An 18,891-nucleotide genomic window follows, 5' to 3' on the forward strand; every position below is an offset into this window, starting at 1 on the left:
TAGTCTCAGCAAAATCAATTCCACTCAACCACAAATCTCTAATTTACATACCGGAGCAAGCTAAACTTGATTCTGATCAATATAATTTGAAATGTATGATAATCTCCCATCCTCCTGTTCCCAACCTCTCCCTCTCCCCATAAAGAAAGGTTTTATTGGAAAATCACAGAAAAATAAAATTTACATTCATTTTGGAAAAGTTAACACAATCTTTGATTTGGCTAAATATTATTTTATGTCCTTGACGTGGTCATGTATGGATGTGAGAGTTGGACTGTGAAGAAGGCTGAGCACCAAAGAATTGATGCTTTTGAACTGTGGTGTTGGAGAAGGCTCTTGAGAGTCCCTTGGACTGCAAGGAGATCCAACCAGTCCACTCTGAAGGAGATCAGCCATGGGATTTCTTTGGAAGGAATGATGCTAAAGCTGAAACTCCAGTACTTTGGCCACCTCATGCGAAGAGTTGACTCATCGGAAAAGACTCTGATGCTGGGAGGGATTGGGGGCAGGAGGAGAAGGGGACGACAGAGGATGAGATGGCTGGATGGCATCACCGACTCGATGGACGTGAGTTTGAGTGAACTCTGGGAGTTGGTGATGGACAGGGAGGCCTGGAGTGCTGTGATTCACGGGGTCGCAAAGAGTCGGACACGACTGAGCGACTGAACTAAACTGAACTGGCCATGTTTCAAGCCGCGGAATGTACTGAACTTTAACCTAGATTGCTGCATAATGCTAGAGACACAGAAATCTCCTAGAAGTTGAGGCTTTATGTCATTGCCTCAGCAGTCTCTATCACACATACCAGCTCAAAAACACCACCAGACTATGTCATGTTTACTGGTGTATCATACCCATTTCTATAAAAATATCAAAAAGTTTGTCAGTGAAATGTACTTGACATTACTTTCCGTTCTCTCCATGGTGGGGCCACACAATGTGTGAAGAGAAAGGAATGAAAGGACAGAAGCAAGTGAGATGACACCCTGTTTACAGTCCTTCGCTGACCAAGCATCAAGAATTCCCAGCTTCTGTGTGGACTCTTCAGATCAACTTTAGCCCACAAAAGCTACCAGAATGGTTCACTTTATAGTCACCTCTCCATCCCCAAAAACCTTCACTAGAACTACCGACCACACAATCCTAATCGTTAAATGAAAAAATGTTACTAAAAGGAGGCCGAGGTAATATACAGAAGGAAATATAGAAACTCCACCCCTCAGTCAATTACATGTCACTAAATTAACACAGAATATTTCTGTCAAAGTGATCCTCTTAAAATGAGGATCACTTCCCTCACTTTTGTTTTTAATGTAACAAGTCACCTCTATCCCCGAGAAAACATTTCCTTGACCATTAGAACAACTGTCTATTCTTTCTTCTTTCTTTAATAACTGATTTTAGAGTATGAGTTCTGCTTTTACTTAAAGTCTTTGTATACTTCTCTTAATATATTGAGATCTGCCTTCCATGCTTCTGAAATTTTTCTCCCAAAAGGAAGCAATCATAACATTCTGAAACCAAGTAGTCCTGTTTCAGCTTCACAGCTGCAATAATTACAAATATGGACATTACTCTGAATTTGAGTTTTGAACAACTGCAGGCAGGGAGATTGAGAATTCAACCCTCTGTGTCTAAACACAAGGCAAAAAATGATGACCAGCTGATGCTGAAAAACATCAATATTTACAGAATAAAATTCAGACAGAACTACAATAGAGACATTTGCCTCAGCCATGGACACTTAACTGCTTTAATAATTTTGCTTAAAAGGAGATACGGGTAATTCATTCGAGAATTAAATTTCATTTTGTTTGGTGTATTGTTCATAGTCAGTGCATATTATTTCTTTGCATGAACTGTGAATCAAGAAGAAAATCCTCTCACAACATGGATTGTGTCACTTCAACTAATTCTTTTCTTATTGTCCTTGTAAAGCTTCTGGTAAAAGGACTCTACCATTTATTGAGGAGATTATCATACTATGTTATCTATAGTGGTTACAAATGTGAACTCAGAATTCATATACATCTGCCCTTAAATTCCAGCTCAGTCACTTAACAGCTGGGAGATTTTGTACAATTATTGAACCTCAACTTTTTTGCATCTACATCTTTAAAGGTGGGGATAATGACAGTACCCAGTTCGCTAAATTTTAATGAGGGCTAGGGGATGACAGAGGATGAGATGGCTGGATGGCATCACCAACTCGATGGACATGAGTTTCAGTGAACTCTGGGAGTTGGTGATGGACAGGGAGGCCTGGTGCGCTGCAATTCATGGGGTCGAAAAGAGTCGGACACAACTGAGCGACTGAACTGAACTGAAGCGAGATCATTCCTTCAGTCACAGTATCTGGCTCGTGGTGAAGACTGAACAAAATTGTTCACTTCTTACTGTTGACCATTCTTATCAGGCACTATCATGGGAACAGGGGATATAAGGACAAGTTAAGACTGCCTTCTCAGCTGAGACAGCCATATGAGCTCTTGCCTAGGAAAAACACAAATGTAACACAGGACTCTGGGGGGAGTGGGCAGGGGAGAGCAGCCACCAGATTTCATCTCTTCACATTTAAGCCAGTGCTGCTTGGTTACAATAAAGCAGATGAAACTGCTAGCACCACAGAACAGCTGGACACAGAACCCCTAAGAGACGCAGAAGAAACACCGTGTTCATAGTTTTCAATTTCTGATAAAATGGTGACAGTTTAGTCCTGCATAAACTGTGGCTGCCTCAAAAGAAAGACACCACGTAACAGTAAGCACCTTGTTTGAAAAGTCTTTGTTTGGAGTCACCTGCAGGAACAAGCCCTGGGAAGCTATCCACACTGGTTCCACTGCACCAGGTAGATTACCTGCTGGGCAACGTAATCTGAAACTTCCTGTGCCAACGCCACGGCAAGAACACCTACTGAACACGACACTTCAAGCCGTTATCTCCCTACAATCACCTGTCATCTGAAGAGGCACATATGTCTGTACACAGGTGCAAAGGAAGCAAAAGGCCTTGTGTGTCAGTGAGCACATGAAAGAACTACTGAAAATCTGAGAGCAAGAGGAAATAATAATACAGTACTCAGAAGAAAAGCAAGTGAAACTAAGTTCAGTATTGAGATCTTGATTCATTGAACACATACACTTAGAGAACTGGATGAAATACCGGAGTAGACAATGACACATGAGAAGACCTCGATCATTTCTGAGGAGGCAAGTTTTGTGTTTAAGTTCTCTTTTTTCCACCATCAAAACCATCCCCGGAAAACAAGAGCACAAGAGTTAAGAGGAACGATTTTGCTTGGATATAGGCCTTTCCTTTCTAATCCTCCTAATTAGTTAAGAGCAACGCCTCATTTGGTGCTTCACTGGATTTAAGATGTTTGTCTCTCTAAGCTCCTGTTTAACCTGAGAGCAGAGAGTGGGCTTCAGTTCACAGTCAAGTCTTCCATGGGGAACAATATCTAACTAGAATCTCGTAATACTTTGCTTGTTATTACTTTCGTTTTTACAGTTATTGTCTTACAGCAAGTGATACTTGCCATCTGTCTATTACAGAGACATAATATTCTTTTTAAATAAATTTGTTTAGGCAAAAAAGAAAAACCAAAATGAGTTAGTTGGAAAAAATCTGCTGAATAAGTAACTGTAGAGATGGAACTCCAAAATGGCAAGAGCTGAGGAAGACAATAGGGGTCCTTGGCTAATATAGTTATTACTTCATGGCAAATGGATGGGGAAACATGGCAACAGTGACAGACTTTTTTCTTGGGCTTCAAGATTACTGAGGACAGTGACTGCAGTCATAAAATTAAAAGATACTCGCTCCCTGGAAGAAAAGCTACAACAAACCTAGACAGCGTATAAAAAGCAGAGACATCACTTTGTCAACAAAGGTCCATAGTGTGAAAGCTATGGTTTTTCCAGTAGTCATGTACGAATGTGAGAGTTGGACTATAAAGAAAGCTGACTGCTAAAGAACTGATGTTTTCGACCTGTGGTGCTGGAGAAGACTCTTGAGTGTCCCTTGAATAGCAAGGACATCAAACCAGTCAATCCTAAGGGAAATCAACCCTGAGTACTCATTGGAAGCTCTCATACTTTGGCAACCTGAATGCAAAGAGCTGACTCACTGGAAAAGACCTTGATGCTGGGAAAGACTGAGGGCAGGAGGACAAGGGGGTGAGACAGGATGAGATGGTTGGATGGCATCACTGACTCAAAGCACATGAGTTTGAGCAAACTCCAGGAGATGGTGAAGGACAGGGAATTCTGGTGTGCTGCAGTCCATGAGGTCACAGAGTCGGACAGGACTTAAAAGACAAGAGAAAGAGGAGAAACTGAAAGCTCCCTCCACAGTTCATCCTAACTATGTCCATCTCCCATTCTGCCTTCCATGGGTCAACACTGAGTTTCATTAAGTCAGTTAAATGTGGAAAAGAGGAATACACAGTGAGGTTACTAAAAGAACTATTCAATCCAATAGTTCTTCCTCTACATGGGGGAATGTAGGAGAGCTGGAAGTGATGTTCGCTTTAGCAGAATTCCCAGTTCCCACATTAGAGATCCTTCTCATCTCTGCTGGCTGCTCTCAGTTTAACAGGATATGAATTTCAGGAGACCGGATTTATTTTCCCAAGCCAAGTTAGTCCTCGAGGTTTAGACAGTCAGTAAATTGTTGCCACCAGCTTTAGGAAAGGAAGCAAGTTTTCAGTAACAGAAAGATTAATAAGTCAAGTCACAGAAAGATTAATAATCAAATCATTGTTCACTGCGTCACAGGTAGGTACAGCTGCAAGCCTGTGGCAAAAATAATCTTTCAGTTTCCAGCTGCATCTCCACATTTCTACCCCTTGCTGCACCAAACTTTAAAGAGAACTAAATGCTTCCAGTTTCTTCCAGTAGAGAGTGTTTTCCCTGAAATGAGCTAATGTCTATAAAAAGCAACCATATGGAAATTTCCTGTATAAAATATTCTTTCTCCTAAGTTCTCCATGCCCACAAAACACATACATATACACACAAACCTATTTACCAGCACTTAATTCTCTATAACCCAAGCTCTACAAAATCCTTTTGTTAAACTACCACTTGTTTGATTTTTTTATCCCCATAGCAGAAATACCTTAAATTATAAATACAACTCAGTTATCTGATCTGAAAAACCATCGTCACATAGTGATCATATCAAGAGTTTTCTTTCAATTGAAGTACATGGACAAAAAAATTTTGTCTCAGTGTCAGCGGGGAGTGCTTTCAGATATTAAGCTTAATCTGATCTTCCTGATTGCAAAGGCAAAGGCAAGTCTTCTAACACCATTAATGTACAATTACCTATAAAGGATGCCGACATGACTATCTTCATTGTGCCCCTGGACATTGCCCCTCCCTCCTTAACACCGGGATTGACGCACAAAGGAAAGGAGTGTGGGCATCAAGCTAAGGAATGATCAAGGGAGAAGTGGAAAAGGGGAGGCTGAGGACCAAGTAAAAGCAAGTGAGACAACGAAGGGACGTGAAGGCAAAACCAAGTATGCAAACCTCTTAATTTCTGACCTCTCAACACCATAAAGTCCTGTATTTTTACATGACTTGCCCTGGAAAATGGATGTTAAAAATCATTTGTGAGTTAAACAATAAACTGACGTGTCCATAAAGAAGGTCTCTTTGCAGAGGTAAGCAAGGAAATGAGGGTAGAAATGAGGGAACAGAACAAGGAAGAAGGGAAGTACAAGGAGGAGAGGAGACCTGGTTGACTCCAGCTTTGCTCTGTCCAGATTCACTTCCGTAAGCACGTCGGGTGGAGGCCAATTCCAGAACTCCGCATTATTTCATCCGCCAAAATGGCCGAGTGACCTTTCCATCCTCGGTGCCCCCTTCACTCCCCTGCCAAGCTTTACTTAGTCATGGTTGAAAATAGGGCCCTTGGGAGAAATCTTGCCTTTTCCTAATTTCAGGTCAACATCTAAATAGCCTTTGCTCCTATTAATATTTTAAAGAAATACCTCCAGTAAGATTTACTTAGTAATCTGGCAGATCTTAATATATTAAAAAAAAAAAAATTAAGTATGTGTGAAAAATTACTCAAGTAACTAAAGCAAATCTCCTCCATGGCTGTCCAACAATGGCTTTGATCCCTAGAACTGAGCTCGTCCTTATAAACTTTTCCTCCCAATTTCAAAATTTTGTTTCCTGAGCACCACTGAATGGATACATCATGTTTGGAAATTTTGGAGGGTATCCAATTTGGGTATAATTTAAGATCTTTAGATAGAATCAAAAGAAGATTTCAGTGATGCATAACAAACATACTCTGATCCCACCTCAGGACAGTTTAGATAAGGCAAAATCTCAGTGGCTGAAAATAACAAAGGTTTATTTCTCATTCACATTACCTATCTGCTACAAGTCAGTAGAGGTTCTCCTATTCACAGTCATTCAGGAATCCAAGCTGATGGTGTGACTGACATCATGAATATTAACTAACCCTTACAGAGAAGAAAGGAGCTTCACAATGGCACAGAATAAAGAATCTGTCTGCAATGGAGGAGATATAGGAGATGAAAGTTTGATCCCTGGGTCAAGAAGATCCCCTGAAGGAGGAAATGGCAACTCACTCCAGTATTCTTGCCTGGAAAATACCATGTGCAGAGAAGCCTGTGGGCTACATTCCAAAGAGTTGCAAGGAGCTGAGCATGTCTGAGTGACTGAACATACACACACAGAGGAAAAGAGAATACACACCCAGTAGAGTACACACCCAGAAGTCATGCTCACATTTCATTAGCAAAGTAAGTCATATGGCTTCCCAAAGTTAAAGTGGCCAGAGAAGGCCATGTGACCAGAGTGGAAGACAGAGACAGAAGAGCTGAAATATCTGCAGTCAGCCTTAATGACCACCAAAATATGTGGAACTACTTTGAATACAACTGAATATGAAACTTCCAAAATACTAACTATAAACTGAGATGCAAACTTTTTACCCTATTCTATAAGATTACGAAGAAAAGACCGTGATTAGCAATCTGAGGGCAGAAGACAAATTTGACAACTCTGTCTCAAGTATCATTCACTTTCAACTGACCTAAGACAAATGAAGATTGCTTCTTCTTTTAGTTAAAAATATCCTTCATGACAGATGAAATATACTTTAAAAAATAAAGCTTGCAAATAATACATCTTTGTTACTTACCATCATATACCACTGAATAGGGAAGACAAGTATCTGTTAGTCCCCAGGGAATAATAAAGACAAAGCCATACATTTGATTAGTACTTTACAGTTGAAAAAAAATATTTTGACAGGTCATTTTAGGTAGGCACCTTAACTACAATTTTTCAATATTTTAAAGGTGAACATGGTAGATATGCAAATCTCTCAAAAAAAAAAAAAAAAAAAAAACCAGAAAGGCTTGGAACTAACCCAGTCAAAATATCAACTCAGGTCTCAGGAGAGCTAAGCTAGAGGCCAGTTCCACAATTTACAAATCCTGTGGCTGAGGGCAAAGACTTTAGTACAAGTCTCATTTTCTTCATATGTAAAGTAGATGAAACACCTTGGACCAAGTTACATCATAGGGTTATCATTAAGATTGAATAAAAAAGTACAACCCACAACACTTTCAGTACTGTAAAACAAGACTCAAAAACAAGGGGGCATCATTTTGATTATAGAAGATCCTTATTACTGGTTGCTGCCCGTACTAATACATGTGTAAAATCACAGAGGGAAAGGCAAGAGGCAGTTCCTTCTTTAAATAAAATCAAAGTTTTGGGACCACCTAGGTTACTAATAAGGTTACTACTAGGTTATTTGCTGCAATTCAGAGAAAAGAATACAGCCCTCTTGTGTGTCAACCAATGTTATGTCTAATCTCAGTGCTGTAAGCAAATTATTCATTTGCCACAAATTGAGAACTTTCTACAATACTGTAATAAAACACATATTTGGTTTTTGTCATAGTTTCCTGACATAAAGCTTCTAAATGCCTTGGAATTCCTGAGTGATAGGAGTGTCACTTGGGTTTAGTTCTGAGACAACTTCTGCAGATGCCCAAACAGCCTCAGGAGGATGGGAGGCTGGTTGTCAGAAAGACAAGGCATGAGTACAGGGTTGGAACTTTCACCCCTACCTATCCCCACCTCCAATTTAGGGGCAAGGAGGAGAGCTGGAGATCTTCACACCAACTGTCAGCAATTTAACCGATCACACGCATGTACTAAACCTTCCATAAAATGCCCTCAAACGACAGGGTCCAGGAATTTCGGGGCCGGTGAACACACTGAGGTGCCGGTAGAATGGCCTACCTGGATAGGGTATGGAAGCTCTGCCCTGTTCCTGACTTGTGCACCCCTGCCCCCGTACCTGTTCCATGCATCGTTTCCGCTTGGCTGTTCCTGAGTTGTATCCTTTATACTAAACTAGTAAGAAAAAATAGCCTAAAACAAATGGTAACAGGTAAAAGAAACAAATATATAATAAGGTACACCACAGGAAGAGTGAAATATATAATACAAGGTAATTTTTAAATGGATTCCAAAAACAAACAAAAAAGGATTACCTATCAATAATATAATAAAACCAGGGTCTCACCTCAGGTCATACATTAAAATAAATTCCAGATAGGAACTGAAGAGTTGTCTACAAGTAATAAAACCATAAAATAAAGGAAAATACAAGCTAAAATTGATGATATGTGAGAGGGGTATACAGGAAAAAAATATATGGACATGTACATACTTAAAACAGTCATATAAGTAGTTTGTTCAAAAATAAGAAAGCAAGTAGCAGAAGAAAACATTTTAAACAAATGAGATGAAGGGTTAATGTGTATGGTAAGTTTTACAAAAAATTTAACTAGCCAATAAAAGCAGTAGGACAGAACAATTTACAGATGAAATACAAATGATCAATATCACATGAAAAATGTCCAATCTTTCTAGTAAGAAAACGAATATGGAAAAAGTGAGTGATCAATCACTTCAAACATCTATAAAGGTAAAGCACATCTGGTGATATCTGAAGGTAGCAAGGCCACAATAAGCAATCTTGTGAATGTAGGAAATATGAACTGATTAAAAAAAAAAAATCTTACAGGGCTTCCTTGGTGGCTCAGTGGTGAGGAATCCGCCTGCCAATGCAGGAGACACAAGTTCAATCCCTGACCTGGAAAGATCCACCATGCCTCGAAGCTACTAAGCCCTTGAGCCACAACTATTACCGAGCTTGTGCTCCAGATCCCAGGAGCCACAGCGATTGAGTCCACGAGCTCTAGAGCCCGTGCTCCACAACGAGAGAAGCCACCCACAACGAGAAGCCTGCACATCGCAACTAGAGAGCAGCCCTCGCTTGCTGCAGCTAGAGGAAACCCAGCACAGCACCCTGCTCCCCCTCCCCCGCCAAGAAACCTGAGGCAATGTGTATCAAGTGTCTTAAATATACTCTGACTTTTTAAAGACGGACAAATAGTAAACAGCATGAATTTCAGAGACAAACCATCCAGATTCAAGTCCTGACTTCACCTTACATGCACTTTGTGACCTTGGGCAAGCTACACAGTGTTTTTCTGCCTCCGCTTGACTCATGTCTAAAATATAGATAAATTCATTCTTGCTTTTGGATTAATGGGCTTCCCAAGTGGTACTAGTGGTAAAGAATCTGCCTGCAGTGTAGGAGACCCAGGTTTGGGAAGATCCCCTAGAGAAGGGAATGGCTACCCACTCCAATATTCTGACCTGGGGGATTCCATGGACAGAAGAGCCTGGAGGGCTACAGTACAGAGTTGGACACGACTGAGAGACTTTCATTTTCAATTTCACTTCTAGACTGATATGAGAATTGAAATGTGCAATGCATGTAAAACATGTACTACAGTGACTGCTATATAATAAATGTTGGATGAAATTAGCTATCATCATTACACCACCACTATCACTACCACCAAATCCATCCTAACAAGTGACCAAAGCATTTTGTTCTGGTGAACAAGAGGAATACACATACCATGACCCTGAAGGAAAATCTACAAGGAAATATACCAAAGGTAAGAGTGATCATTCCAGAATTACAGATAATTTTACTTCTTCTATAACAGATTTGTAAGTTTTCTACAAAGAGTATGTTACTTCTTGGAAAAACAGCTATCATTCTGAGGAAAAGAAGGGAGAAGCTCCATACCTGCAGTTGTTATTTTTACTTTGTAATGATAAATACAATAAAATTAAACAAAACCAAAGTTGTTTCCAACGATTATCTCCTCAATGTATCTATTCAGGTATCCTGCATTTCTAAGTTCTGATCCTCACTGAGAAACCCAAGAAAAATATTTAAAGTAATAGGTGTAAAGAGAGCAATTGAAGATAAATATCTAGCCCTCTGAAATGATAGTAAAGTAGACCCTTGAACAATGTATGAATTAGGGGCATCGGCACATTCCCCACCTTCCCCACCCCTAAGCACAAAGTCAAAAATCCAAGTTAACTGTACAGTCTGCCATCCTTATCAGTGGTTCTGCATCCACGGATTTAACCAACCACGGATCATGCAGTACTGTGGTACCTACTTATTAGAAAATATCTGCTTATCGGTAGACCTGCACAATTCCAACTGTGTTGTTCAAGGGTCATCTGTACATCACCTGTGCCCAATTCTACTTAGCTAAAATCTAGGGAGGGAAACAAGGATGTCAGAACTCCTATTCTGGGTTCAGAGTACACAGAAAGCGCGATCAGAAATCCCTGGTTCTTACGGAGGCAAAGGTAGCAAAGCTGACTCTCTTCACCTCTTCCCTCTTTTGGAGTGAAACCTCAGAAACAAAAGGGCTGCCCTGGCAGAGGTGAGGTTTCCATAAGGCATCTCCACCAGCCATGAGAGAGCATGCTGTTAAAAGCCTCCACCAGATCCCCTCTGCTTCCTTCAGACTCTGCTAACAGAATAGAGTGGGTGACGGGGGCGTAAAGTGAGTGATCGGGGTACAGGATCATTCTATAGAGGTACCACACAAGCAACCTTCTTTAGAACTGGGGGGAGCATTATCAAAGCTCTTGTACCATCTGTCTGTGGAGGGAAGAGGGAAAAAAATACAACAACAACAGCAGCTGGTGCAAGAAGTAGCAAGATGTTGGTCCTAGAAGTGACAAGATGGGAAATGACAGGAAACAGCTTTTCACTCCTCCAACAGCAAAAGAAGCGTGCAGCCTGTGTTCCAGTGTTTGAAAACCTCCAGATGCTGCCCTCGTCTCACATTTCCATATCTTTGTTCAGACAACATCTGAAAGCCTGCCTTTCTTTTTTTCAAGCACTCTCTTTCTTCGGAGGAACATACAAAGCTATCAAACAACAGGGCTTCTCCCCCTCCTCTCTCCTACAGGCAATGTGGGATGAATTTTAAGTGTCACTGTGGAAGAAAAAAAAAATGTACAAACAGCATCATGTGAGCCTCTGTGAAACTTTTTCCAGTTGTCGATTTCAAGTAATACTTACCATGTGCTCTGGATTCCGTCATTTGGCAGTTAAACTAACATTAGATTTGGAGTAGAACTTCTAAAGAGCTGAGGAATAAAATCTCTGCGATGATCAGAGTTCAGGGGATGGGGAGGCCCAGGCATCTAACGACCACGTGGAAACAGTGGGAGGTGCTTCTTGAGGCAGGGCACTAAGCACTGCCACATGCGTGCCTTTCTCTAACTTTAAACTCTGGGTTTATGGAGTCAGAAATGTTCTAAATGATACACACACAGCCCAATGTCAGAATTTCAAAGGACTGACATACAAAGTTAATAAAATATTCTCATTTAGCATTATCCCATGTGTTAAAGATACAAAACCAGTTTTCTTAGAACTCTGGAATATGCTCATAAAATATACTAAAATTATATTGGGTAAAATTTAACACTTTATTGGATGTCACAGATCATGTCTGGGCATTGCATCACTTCAGGCTCCATCAGCCTACGTGGTCTTGTGTGTGGTACACAGTGCAAGCTCCCCTCTGTTCTCCATCAGGTCAGCTCAACCTTTACAACTCAGGTTGGATTCCATCTCCAGAACGTTTCCCAAAGTTCCCTCTCTGAGAGAGTGAGTCTTTCCCATGAACTCAAACAGTATTCACTGTTCAGTTTACAAGAAATAAAGTAAAATAAATATAGACTGTTCTTGCCATGTGCTGTTTAAACAAAGTCCCAAAATCATTTTTTACTTTTTTAATGGCTCACTATTGCCTACCACAACATATATATATTTTATTTTGGATTTGACATGCTGTGATCCCAACAGACACACCTGGATCCTTTATCCTCCTGTGTCCCTTCAGTTCAGTTCAGTCGCTCAGTCGTGTCCAACTCTTTGCAACCCCATGGACTGCAGCACACCAGGCCTCCCTGACCATCACCGACTCCTGGAGTTTACCCAAACTCATGTCCATTGAGTCGGTGATGCCATCCAACCATCTCATCCTCTGTCGTCCCCTTCTCCTCCTGCCCTCAATCTTTCCCAGCATCACGGTCTTTTCAAATGAGTCAGCTCTTTGCATTAGGTGGCCAAAATATTGGAGTTTCAGCTTCAACATCAGTCCTTCCAATGAACACCCAGGACTGATCTCCTTTAGGATGGACTGGATGGATCTCCTTGCAGTCCAAGGGACTCTCAAGAGTCGTCTCTAACCCCACAGTTCAAAATCATCAATTCTTCAGTGCTCAGCTTTCTTTACAGTTCAACTTTCACATCCATACATGACTGCTGGAAAAACCACAGCCTTGACTAGACGGACTTTTGTTGGCAAAGTAACATCTCTGCTTTTTAATGTTGTCTAGGTTGGTCATAACTTTCCTTCCGAGGAGTAAGCGTCTATCTTCCAAATTGCTGCTGCATGTTCACACTACATATTTTAGGACTCTACAGGCTTTATACAAACTACTGTCTGTTTTTGAAACACCCTCATTTTGACCTGTCAAAGTTCTATTTGCCCTTTAAGACAGTGCGCTAATCTGCTGTGTGATAATTTCAGTCATGCATCCAACACAGACTCGTCCCTCTAGACAGTTATATCATCTTGCCTCCAATTATAGTCAACTACACCCAGATGCCTCAGAATCCATCTGCAATGCAGGAGACGCAAGTTCGGTCCCTGGTTGGGAAGTTCCCCTGGAGAAGGAAATGGCAACCTACTCCAGTATTCTTGCCTGGGAAATCCCATGGACAGAGAAGCCTGATGGGCTGTAGTCCATGAGGACACAAAGAGTTGGACGTGACTTAGCGACTAAACAATATCACTGCCACCCTTGTTCATACCCAGCACTCTCCTTTTCCCTCAAACACACACACACCTTTTTAAAAAGAATCTTTGTTAAACCATTATACAGTTCAAATCAGCACGCCTGGTTCATTTCAGCTCCTTCACTGCCCAACCAGGCGACTAGGACTGCTTCAGCTTCTCGGCTTTCCCTTTGTCTATGATGACCAAGGTGTAAAGGTATCTTCTGAACTGACCTTTAAATTTCCTGTTATTCTTATTTTCCTTGATCTTGACAGACCTGGCATTGTCTCACCTTGCTATATGCAGAAAGTCCTTTATTTCTTCAGTTTTGAGAGGCCAGGCAAAGAGGCACAAAGAGCACATGGCCACACAATGAGCAGCAGAATGGAAGAGAATGGATAAGCTTTCCTTACCCTCCCCAAAGCTCCTTTAAGGATCAGCGCTGGATCTTAGGTAGCTCAGAGCATGGATGAAAGTTTTTAAACTGAAGTGACCTTTTATAAATTATAAACCATGTTGCACTAAATTATAATCAAAATGCTTCACTTACCCCAGGGCAAGAAAGAAAACCAGCCACTCCAGTGATGCTGGGGGATACCAGAGAGGCTGTGTTCTCTCCAAAAACCCAACTTGAATTCCTACAAGTCAGCATCCCTGAACTGCACATTTGACAAGAAACCTTATTTAGCAGTTGTTTCTTTTCTGCTTTTCTACCAATTCCCAAGTTCCCTTGAGGGGAGTGTCTTACGATCATTCACTCCGTACTCCTTGACTTACCAAAGTTAAAACACAAGCAATGGTTAGAGGCAAGCAATCTATAACTGATGCATTTGGCTGTACCTTTCTCATCTTGACAGTCTGGAGTAACACTTTTTACAGAGGAAACCAGTACTGCTGTGGATAAGAGATTTAGCCAACTGTGATCACTGGTTTGAGAGCCACTCAAAGCCCAACTGAGATTGACTCCCCAACCTTCATTCTACCCTTCCCCTACTGTGTTGGGGCTTTGCCCTTGAGGACATAACTCCAGCTCCAGGCCTAGTTAAGCCCATCAAAGTCCTTTCATCCTCTCTGCCAGCAATTGGTCTGGAACTCAGGCCTAAATCAATCCAGACACGCCAACCCAAAAGGACAGTTTTTTATGCTCATGCCCCCAATTTGTCCAGAGGCAGAGGGGAGATCTTTGCCTCTGTCTGGGAAAGAAGTCATTTTCCCTTCAATCTCTCTCAATCTCCCTGGCCCACACTCCCACATTTCTACAATTAGCTATGAGCAAAGCGTGAGGCCCCGGCAGCCACTAATAACTATGCACAGATAGCTTAGGGATGCCGCTGATACTATGAAAGCAAACAGATGAGACAGGAAGAAATGAGGTCTCTGAGGACAGATACACACTAAGTCACTGAATTAACCTACCTGAGGCCCTCCCCACTTCTGAACTTGGGTGAGGTGACCCCATAAGTTTCCTTACTGGTTAAGCAAGTTTGAGTTAGGTTTTCTAACACTCATAGTTGAAACCATCCTAACTTAAACATTTAATGAAATTCTCTGCAATTAAAAAAAATCCGCTTGATACTCATTTCAACTCTATGCTTTAATTAAGAGCCATATAACAAAATTTTCACGTGTGATTATAATTTTTTCGTTAGTTGACTGAACAAAACAAGATACCAAACATAAATATGAAACAGTATCACATGAAGTAACTCAATGTTTGATGCAGTCAAACAACCAGTAGCTGGCCAGGATCACATTAACAGGGCATCACCAAAGCATCACCCACTCAATGGATATAAGACTGAGGAACAACCAGCAGCTGGCCAGGATCACATTAACAGGTCATCACCAAAGCATCACCAACTCAATGGACGCAAGACTGAGGACACTCCAGGAGATGGTGAAGGACCAGGAAGGCTGGTGTGCTGCAGTCTACAAGGTCGCAAAGAGTCTGACATGACTCAGCCACTGCACACCACCACCACCACCAAGGCATATAGACTGTAAACAGGCTGGTTACAAAAAACTGTTCCTTTAATTGGTGTCTGCACTGCACGGTGTAGTGCCTGAATGTTAAACAGTACTTAAAGATAAAAGCAAAACTGTGGGTTTGAACTCACGTGTTCAAGAAGAGATAGAACTACTAAAGAGGAATGCACTCTGGATGCTGAAGGTGTGCTAGGGTAGGAAAAAACCAGCACAGACCTGAAGATACTGATTCAACTTTCTCCAAATCATCCTGAGTCCCAAGAGAATCAGCAATAACTCCTGAGACAACATGCCAGTTGCAACATTCAGACAGCAGCTCCCCTGTTAAATTTCAGGAATTCTCCTCTCCCCATGTGTGAAATAGAGGAGTTGTATGTGTTCCCTTCTAAGGCTCCTTTCTGTTCTGAAATGCTGGACCACACAAACAACCAGAGACTTGATTTTCTACTGTGTATGATGAGGATTTCGATCTTAATACTTATCTCAATACTTTTTCATAAATATTTATTAGGTGCCTACTATGTCCGAGGGAAAGGGCCAGGCCCTAAAGAAATGCTGAGATCAGGTATGTTCTTTACCTCCAGGGTATTACAGACCCCAGGGAAGGCTGCTATCAATATAAAAATTTTAGTGAACTAAATTAAATCCAAACACATTACAAGGTAACCAGACCATCAAGTCCCAGTTTTCCAGGATAAAAGTAATGAATTAGAATGATAATCTCTAAGTACCAGGTGAATTTTACAACTAGAAGGAACCTGTGCCACAAATCTGAATAAGATGTTGTAAGTGGGTAATAAAGAGCAGTTTCCAAAAATCAATTTTAAAAGGCTGTGCTTCTAAGCCTGCCAAAACCTCAGACTCATGATTCTCATCCTAGTTCATCTTTGCTATTTCTACCAATGAAGCATGAGAAATTCCGAAGCCCTTTCTTACCTGCCTTGCTGATCAATTTCTTATCCCGTTAACCTTCAAACTTTTTCCAGTTCCTCCTTAACTAATTACTTTTTACTAAACAGGAAGCACGCCATTTATAAATTCTGAATCTCTGATGGCTTACGGTATATGGCACACACATGGTAAGCAAAACATACATATGGGACTACATTTTTAAACTTATCCCATGATAATATGTGCAAACTTCATACCTTACACCTTGAAAGTTGCTTTCTGTTAAGTTTCCTCAAACTTTCATGTGACTACCAATTTTTTCATACACCCTACAAGGACTTGTTCTTGTAACTACTTAAATTGTTTTAACTTGACATTAGACAAGTTAAATGTCTTTAAAACTACTCTCTGAAAATCCCTCTTTAAGTACAGTTTTGCTTCCCCCTTGCCAAAGCAGCTTTTAAATCCAATGAATTTTCACAGCTATTTGGATCTTTTCAATTTAAAGATCAGCTGCTGCTGTTAAGTCGCTTCAGTCATGTCCGACTCTGTGCAACCCCATAGACAGCAGCCCACCAGGCTCCCCCGTCCCTGGGATTCTCCAGGCAAGAACACTGAAGTGGGTTGCCATTTCCTTCTCCAATGCATGAAAAGTGAAAAGTGAAAGTGAAGTCACTCAGTCGTACCCAGCCTCCTAGCAACCCCATGGACTGCAGGCTCCTCCGTCCATGGGATTTTCCAGGCAAGAGTACTGGAGTGGGTTGCCATTGCCTTCTCCGTTAAAGATTAGAGGTGATTTACAAATACACCAAAATGTGCAGAATGTGAACATTAATACTATCTGTGATGCTGGGGAAAACTTACTTCAAATGTTCCTATCTATCCCCTCCTCCTCAAACATACACAAAACAGTCACACATCCACTACTTCATTCTACGTTTCTATTAAGGTACTCAAAAACACCAGTAGTTTTATTGTGAAAGACACACTGCTGACTCACTAAATGTGTCAGCTGAAAATTGTGTCTCCCCTCTCTATTTTCTTTTTTCATGGCTGGGTTTTGAACCTAAGTTTACCTAACCCTTACCTTTTCACCTTAATTTGGTCACTACCCAGATAGTCAAAATCCAGCTGTGTCCTGTTTTTCCCACCCAGCATATTTATAATTTAACCAACTCAATGGACATGGGTTTGGGTGGACTCCAGGAGTTGGTGATGGACAGGGAGACCTGGCATGCTGCGGTTCATAGGGTCTCAAAGAGTTGGACACGACTGAGCGACTGAACTATTTTTGAAACATTTGTGACTACAGCTTCATTGCAAAGACAAAATTTAAATATGATAGACAGAAGGATAGGCATTTATGCAATGATCTTAGTTTTATCCAGAGTGAAACAAATGTTCTTAACCAGTGAAATAATAATGAAATTATAAATCTTGATAATCATGCCACCGAACCTGTATTTTTCTAATTGTTCACAATAGAATCAAGGAAGACAAGGCAAAAATCTTGCTGAAGTCCAAATGAATTGTGTCTATGACATGCCCTTGAGTTACTGTCCAACAGTCTTGCTAAAGAAAGAACTGAAGGGTATATCTGGCTTTCTGTAAGGACTGTACTTTTTTCTCAGTGCTTAGTCAACTGTCACTTGTTCTGAAATACTGTCCAGGACCCAAAGAAAAGGTTACAGAATTTACTTACACTGTTTTTACTAAAGTCAAAACACACTGCTTCAAAGATGATGGTGAGTCTATAATCCACTGGCCTCAAGAGCCAGGACTCCACGCTCTGCAGTAAACAGATGCTCCCTCACAACCTACTCTTTCACCTTTCACCTTCCATGTCATCTGTCAAATCTCACTCTCCCTTGTTTAGTCAGAAGCTCACTTTCCTTTACAGAGAGGTCAAATGCAGAACTGGAACTAAAGAGTCCTGCAATTTGCATCATACAGCGCTACATCACTCACCATTAGAAGTAACCAGCATTCTCAGAACAAAACTCAAGAAAGCCTCTGCTTTTTCTTTTTTAAGGTTTTTGAGATTTGTTACTATTAGCTTTTTCTAGCCAGCACTGAACAAACCTTCCAGTATATAAAAGCTCAAGTTTAAATCAACCCAGCTTTCTGCTGTCAGGCGGATCATTGTAATGCATTACAGAAGGTTTGGTTGAATTCCAAGCTTCTGTCTAGTTCTCAGGAATCAGAGCCTTGGCCAATGGGCATAGAGTGAGTCATGACCAATTTTTCTACTGTTGTATTAAAGGAGGCGGGCAAAAGAACAATCCCTTAGATAACTAGAGACACTGGCCAAGAACTGGTGCCATCTGCTAATATGGGTGGAAATGACACTGAAGAGAGAAAGGTTGGTGAGGGGGCAGATGGGACTCTCCTAGTCATCTGGTTTTATTATCCTTGCTCCAATTTGTATTTGATAATTTGAGCTAAAGATAGAAATGATACATCTCTCCACTGGAATAAGAATATGATGGGAGAACACAAAGTTGAATTACATCTCTGCCCTGCTTCTTCATTCCAAACAATTCCCACACCATCCTTTGGGTGAAGAAGGCAAAAGCCTCATCTCTGAGATGAGAGCCCAGAAAGGTATTTTCAACTGTGCATTAGGATTAGACTTTCCACTGCTGTTCTTTGAATTTTGTGGCTAATAATTTGTACAACTGGACACGACTGACATTTTTATCTGTAATAACTTGACTTAGCTCTTTAAATTTAAAATCCAGAATAGAGAACAGTATGATTACAGC

At 41.0% G+C, this 18,891-nt stretch overlaps 1 protein-coding gene and 1 pseudogene across 1 annotated transcript in view; both read right to left on the minus strand.

The window, feature by feature from the left end:
* AUTS2 (autism susceptibility candidate 2) overlaps positions 1–18,891 on the minus strand; it is a 1,223,225-nt gene that overhangs the window by 798,894 nt on the left and 405,440 nt on the right. The gene's annotated exons all lie outside the window — the stretch shown is intronic.
* LOC104998890 lies at positions 13,220–14,102 on the minus strand (annotated as a pseudogene).

Source organism: Bison bison, unplaced genomic scaffold, assembly GCF_000754665.1.
Source record: "Bison bison bison isolate TAMUID 2011002044 unplaced genomic scaffold, Bison_UMD1.0 scf7180017864340, whole genome shotgun sequence".
NCBI classification, from domain to species: Eukaryota; Metazoa; Chordata; class Mammalia; order Artiodactyla; family Bovidae; genus Bison; species Bison bison.